The following is a 6,033-nucleotide window of genomic DNA, read 5'->3' as shown; positions in this document are numbered from 1 at the left end:
GGTTGAGCTGAAGATGGGGAGGGCTGGCCGTCCTGCAGGTGCCTGTTGCCACAGACCCCCCCGAGCATTCGGGGAGTGGGGTGTCCTGGCAGAGGTGGGGGGGGGGGCATCGGCGATCTAGCTCCCGGTTGTGTGGACGGCAAGGGTGGAGGCTGAGGAGACTGTCCCCAGCACTTCAGGAGCCCGGGAGGAGGGCATGGTGCGGCCCCGACATGGGGGTCTGGGGGATTCGTGCGTGACGGGAGCCTCGTTCCAGTGGTTCCATTCGCCTCCACCTCCCCTCCCCTGACACTCCCCTGCTCCTGACGTGACTAACACAGAAGTGAGGAGGACGACAGTTCTGGAGCCAGCGGCAGCTTTCAGCAGTGACGTGTGATTGTGGCGGGGGCCGGCTGGGGGCCAGGAAGCAGGTCTTAGGTCTTGGGGTGGGGCCGCCTGGGTGGGCCTTTCCAGACGACCTCTTTCCAGCCAAGTGGCCCAAGCACGGGAGGGTGGTGCTGCTCTGGTAAGTTCTCCGAGTGGCCAGTGCAGTAGGTCTAGGTCCACCTGTGTGTCCTCTCCCACTGGGAGAAGGAGCGGGCCTCCCCCTGGGCTGGATGCCAGAAGATTCCGGAGTGGAGGTGGGTGTGGGGCTTGAAGAGGCAAACCCCTCCGGCACTGCCGGGAGAACTGAGTGGTTCTTTTCCTGGGGCTTCGGTGTGGTCGGTACACACAAGGCCGTGTGTATTTGCTTATCACCCATGTGAAACAGGTCACCAGGATTTTGCCGCATCTTCATCTGTCCGTCCCCCTTCTTTTCTCTGTCGCCGCTGCGGACTTGAGGATGCTCTTCGCACCTCAGCACAGCCACCAAAGCGAATGATTTCATCCCGTACCCAGTGCACGGTCACGTGTGCCCGCGTGTCTCAAAAATGGCTCGTGACGTTTGGTCTGTTTGACTCCGCACAGTGCCTGCTCTGGGCTTGTCTCTTGTGCCCGTCACCCGCTGGCTTTTCCCTGCAGCCTCCACTCGGCGGAAGCAGTGACAAGGGATCAGTTGAATCTGTTGTTTGTGTCGCGTGTACAAGTTTGAGGAATGTTCGATGTTCGCGGTCTCGGCCTCTCCAGGAGGTACGTAGAAACCTGGAGGGAGCTGAGTGTAGAAAACAGCACCAAATCCGGAAGGCTGAAGATTCGAGCCGTTGACCGTGTGCCTGCTAGGATCCGGGGTCCGGCATGTGCTGTTCCCAAAGCCTTAATCCAGGCTGACTGCTCCTTTGCCGTGTGACTGTGGGCAAGTTACCTAACTCCTTGCGTAACATGAAGCCCCAGCCTCTGCAGCGTGCCTGTAGGGACCCCGTGCAGGACGTGTGCTGGCTCAGCTCGTCCCTGGCAGGGGTTCGTCGCGGGTAGGTCCATCGCTGAGTCCCAGGCTTGGAGTTCTCGTTGACAAAGGCACACCCCTCTTGTCAGTGATTGTCTCTAACCCAGCGTGTGCCAACCGAAGGATGGGATTGCCGGTGCATAAAAGAGGAAGTTGGTGAACAGAACATCAGACACCGGAGCAAAGCTCTGCAGAGCTCTGAAATGCTACATCTGAGGCCTTTCCCATCTATGTGGGAAGTGCTTGTCTTTTTGTCTCTCCAGCCCATTGTGATGGGCCAGGATGGGGCCCCTGACCGTGCGTTGTGCGGATAAGATAGACCACAAATGGAGGGTTTGGGTCTGTTTGTATGTATAAAATGCAGATTCTTTGTGGACCCCAGTGCTGGCCTACTGAATCAGATCCAGCAGGATTGGGGCCTAGTATCAGTTTTCAGAAGTTCCGAAATACAATCGCATTTCACCCCTGAAATGAAGACAGGACAGGTGTTGTGACCTCCATCACATAATGAAGGGAGTGGAGGTCAGAGAGATTAAATAATTTGGCCAGGGGCGCTGGGGTGGCTCAAGTCAGTTAAACATCCAACTCTTGATTTCGGCTCAGGTCGTGATCTGCTTCGTGGGATTGAGCCCAGAGTCGGGCCCATGTCAGGCTCTATGCTGACAGCCCGGAGCCTGCTTCTGATTCTCTTGTCTCCCTCTCTCTGCCTCTCCCCCTGCTTGTGCGTGTGTGTATGCGTGCTCTATCTCAAAAATAAACACTTAAAAACAATGTAATTTGCCCAAAGCCATGGGGCCAGTAAATTGGCCAGTTGGAACTAGAACTCAGAACTAGTTAAGGCCCCAGCATTTCCCCAGATGTGTTGAAAGAACATTTCTAAAGAAGATTAATAAATGCTCCATTAAAGTTGAATTCTGTTAGGGGCGCCTGGGTGGCTCAGTCGGTTGAGCGTCCGACTTCAGCTCAGGTCATGATCTCGTGGTCCTAGACTTCAAGCCCCGCCTTGGGCTCTGTGCCGACAGCTCTGAGTCCAGAACCTGCTTTGGATTCTGTGTCTCCCTCTCTCGCTGTCCCTCCCCCACTCACGCTCTGTCTCTCAAAAATAAATGTTAAAAAAAAAAAATTAACAAAGTTGAATTCTGTTAGTAATTTGACAATATCAGAACTTACAAAAAAATAAAAAGCTTAAATGGGGATCTTGTTGAAGAAGCTCACAGAGCCTGTAAGGCCTGAGCGTTCCAGGGACTCCGAGAGAAGAATGGGCTTCACCTGGCTTCTATAGCACAAACCACACAGGTCCCCAGAGCTGCGCGGTGACCCCCCCCCCCCCCCCCCCCCGTGCCAGTGTCCCCGGCCCTGAGGAAGCACCGATGTCTCTCCCTCCCTCCCCTCCTCCTGTGTCACCGTGGACGGGCCCTGGGGTGAAGGGTGTGGGCTGGGACAAGCCCACCCCTGAGCCCATCACAGCGCACACAACAGCTAGTTACATACAGGTGTTCTCACTCAGGTGTTCCCAAGACCTATCGGCCGAGGCCAAGGGAGATTCACCCGAGAGGGCACATTACTGTAGTTCCTTGATTCCTAGGACCGTGAATCTCAGGTATTTACTTATTATTGCTTTTCTAATGTTTATTTTTGAGAGAGCGAGAGAGAGACAGAACGTGAGCTGGGAGGAGGGGCAGAGAGAGAGGGAGACAGAATCCGAAGCAGGCTCCAGGCTCTAAGCCGTCAGCACAGAGCCCGACGTGGGGCTCGAACTCACAAACCGTGAGATGGTGACCTGAGCCGAAGTCAGACACTCACCCAGGCGCCCCGAATCCCAGGTATTTAAAGTGCACCCTCTGGCACCTCGGAAAGGAAAGGTGGCTTTCCTTTAAAGCCATCCAGTTCCCACGTGGCGGGTGGCTCGCTGGGAGTAGCACGGGGCTTGGGAAAGCTAATGTGAGCTGGGGGGGGAGGGGGGGGAGTGGGCCCCCCCCCCCCAGGGCCAAGCACACGAGCTGCGGGGGGTTGGTGGGGGGGGCCAGGGCTAAGCACACGGTAACGAACGCTGTTGGAATGAATTACTGGAGAACCAGATCCCTGGGTTGACCAGGCTCGAGGGCCGGGCAGGGCCCCACTGTCCCCTCCTTCCCCTTGGCTACCACGGCTCCCTGTGCACTTGGCCCAGCCCCAGAGTTCTCCAGTTCAGTGTGTTCCAACACACCTTAGATTATGGGGATCCTGTGGCAGAGAGGAGGACAAAGGACCACTTGTTAGTAAAAATGGAGACGGGGGCCTTTTCGAAAGTGATGGCTGTTGCCTGCAGAAGGAATCTTGTGGGAAGGGAACGCTCTGTATTCTTTCTGGCTTTTCTTCTGTGAGCTCAGCTCAGGTTGGATTAAAAACTGAAGCCTCAGTCACGAGTATGTAGGAATCCTGAATTCTCCCTCTCCCTGCCTGCTACGAGAGTATCCTACCTGGAAATCACAGGTAACACGTTGGCTGGAGACTTGAGGGACCTTCAAGGTCAGAGGTCGAAAACCAGTGTTCAAGGGCTGGACAGGCAGGTTAACTGCACAAAGGGGCAGGTGGACACTAGGGAGTGGTGGGGACCAGGGCACAGTTGAGATTGTGTCCCACTTGGAGGGGGTACTCGTGGCCTGGGGGAATCCGGGCCTGCTGTGGCTGTTCAGGTGCTTTAAAAAGAAAAGCCAGGATTTTAACGTGAAATCGCCCAGTTTTAAAATGTTGCATCTAATTCACTGTCGTAACGGTACTATGTGGGCCAAAGAAAAGGCTCCCGAGAGCTGGATTCTGTTAGAAACCGCAGACCTCACCAAAACCCCTCTTTGTTCTTCCTGACTTTTACAATCACAGAGGATGCACGGAGTGCAAAAAGGCTTAAGAATTGGTTTCCTTCGGAAAAGCTGGAGATTGCAGTCTGGTGCTGGAATTTGGGCTGGGTTTGGGTTGTTCTGCTGGATTGCTGGCTACATGGCACCAGCCGTGGCCTGTGCTTGAACCACACTGGAACACGGGACGGCCGCCCGGCCAGGCAGACGCGCCCCATTTCCAGGGTCACCTGGGTGCAGCGCGTGGTCAGCCTCTTCCCGTTATTTCTCTGACCCCATGGGAGCACCCCCGACAGGGACACCTGCTAAGCCACATTTCTTACCACTGCCCTTTGCTCACCCCAAAGCTAGTTTGGACCTCGGAAGCAGCAGCAGTTCCCTGGGGGCTGAGCCAGCCGGGCTCCAAGCCCACCAGCATCTGCTGTTCCTGCTGAAGCCTTGATGCTTCTAACTCCCTCCTGTTTAGGAAACTGAGGCCTGGAGAAAAAATAGGCTTGCTCGAGTCACAGAGGTGGCCCAGGGCCCTTCCAAATACTCCAGACTACAAACTACGAAGCTACCGTCCGTATTTTCTGTTTCAACGTCCTGGGGTTCCAAGACTCTCCCCTCATTGCTGAATTGGCACAGGGCGCGGACTCTGTTGTCCCCTGTGCTGCCACCAGCCCAGGCTCCTGAGGCGATGACCTTGTGGCGGCCAGACGCCCAGCCTCTTCACACGGCCCTGCCCTTGTCACTCAGGTCACAGACTGAAGTGCCCCTTGGCCCTTTCTTCCCAGCTCCCCTCTTCTGGGTTTCAAAACCAAAGGAGTGGAGAGGGAGCCATGTTGTTTTTAGAAGGGGTCTGTTTACAATACACAGTGGTCACCGAGGGGGGCGGAGGGAGGTGACCTGGCTCTTCAGAAGCGCCTAGAATTTTTTGTTTTATTTATTTTTGATGCGGGGAGGGGCAGAGAGGGAGACGGAATCCAAAGTAGCCTCCAGGCTCTCTGAGCTGTCAGCACAGGGCCCAGTGTGTGGCTCGAACTCATCAACTGTGAGATCATAACCGACTGAGCCACCAAGGCGCCCCTAGAAGCGCTTTGAGAAAATGTTCCCGAGGAAGGGCAACGTGGCACAGGCTGGGCTGGGCTGGGGTGAGGGCAGCGTCCCCTGAGCCTCTCTGGGGAGGAGGGGGGATCCAGTCATGTAGACTGGCACCTGCCAGTGGCCCCTTCTCTCCGGCCCTTTGAGGCTCTGTTTCTTTTTTTTTTTTTTTTTTTTTTTTTTTTTCAACGTTTTATTGATTTTTGGGACAGAGAGAGACAGAGCATGAACGGGGGAGGGACAGAGAGAGAGGGAGACACAGAATCGGAAACAGGCTCCAGGCTCTGAGCCATCAGCCCAGAGCCTGACGCGGGGCTCAAACTCACGGGCCGTGAGATCGTGACCTGGCTGAAGTCGGACGCTTAACCGACTGCGCCACCCAGGCGCCCCGAGGCTCTGTTTCTAAGGAAGACGGATGTGAGGACCAAGGAGAGGGCCTCCTTATGGAAAGAAGGATGAAACCCGAGGAGAAAATTCTGGAGTGGGGGCCGTAGGGAGGAGGCGGTCCATTGAAATTCCAGAGGAGTCAGGAGGGATTTTTTTTTTTAGGCTTTTAACTCCCCTGTGAGTTAGGAAATGATGCCTCGGATGGAATGGGTGTATGGGGGCCTGGGGGACACCAGAAAGCCCCCCAGAGCTACTGAAGGTTCCTGTCCCCACGCCCACCGGTGTCCCCGCATTGGCAGGCGGCAGCACCTGCGTGGGACTGTGGGGAGAGGGGTGGAGGCAGGCCCTTTATCTTTGAAGGATTAA

The sequence above is a fragment of the Panthera tigris genome, chromosome A2, assembly GCF_018350195.1.
Source record: "Panthera tigris isolate Pti1 chromosome A2, P.tigris_Pti1_mat1.1, whole genome shotgun sequence".
Taxonomy (NCBI): Eukaryota; Metazoa; Chordata; class Mammalia; order Carnivora; family Felidae; genus Panthera; species Panthera tigris.
Note: the sequence above shows the minus strand (reverse complement) of the source record.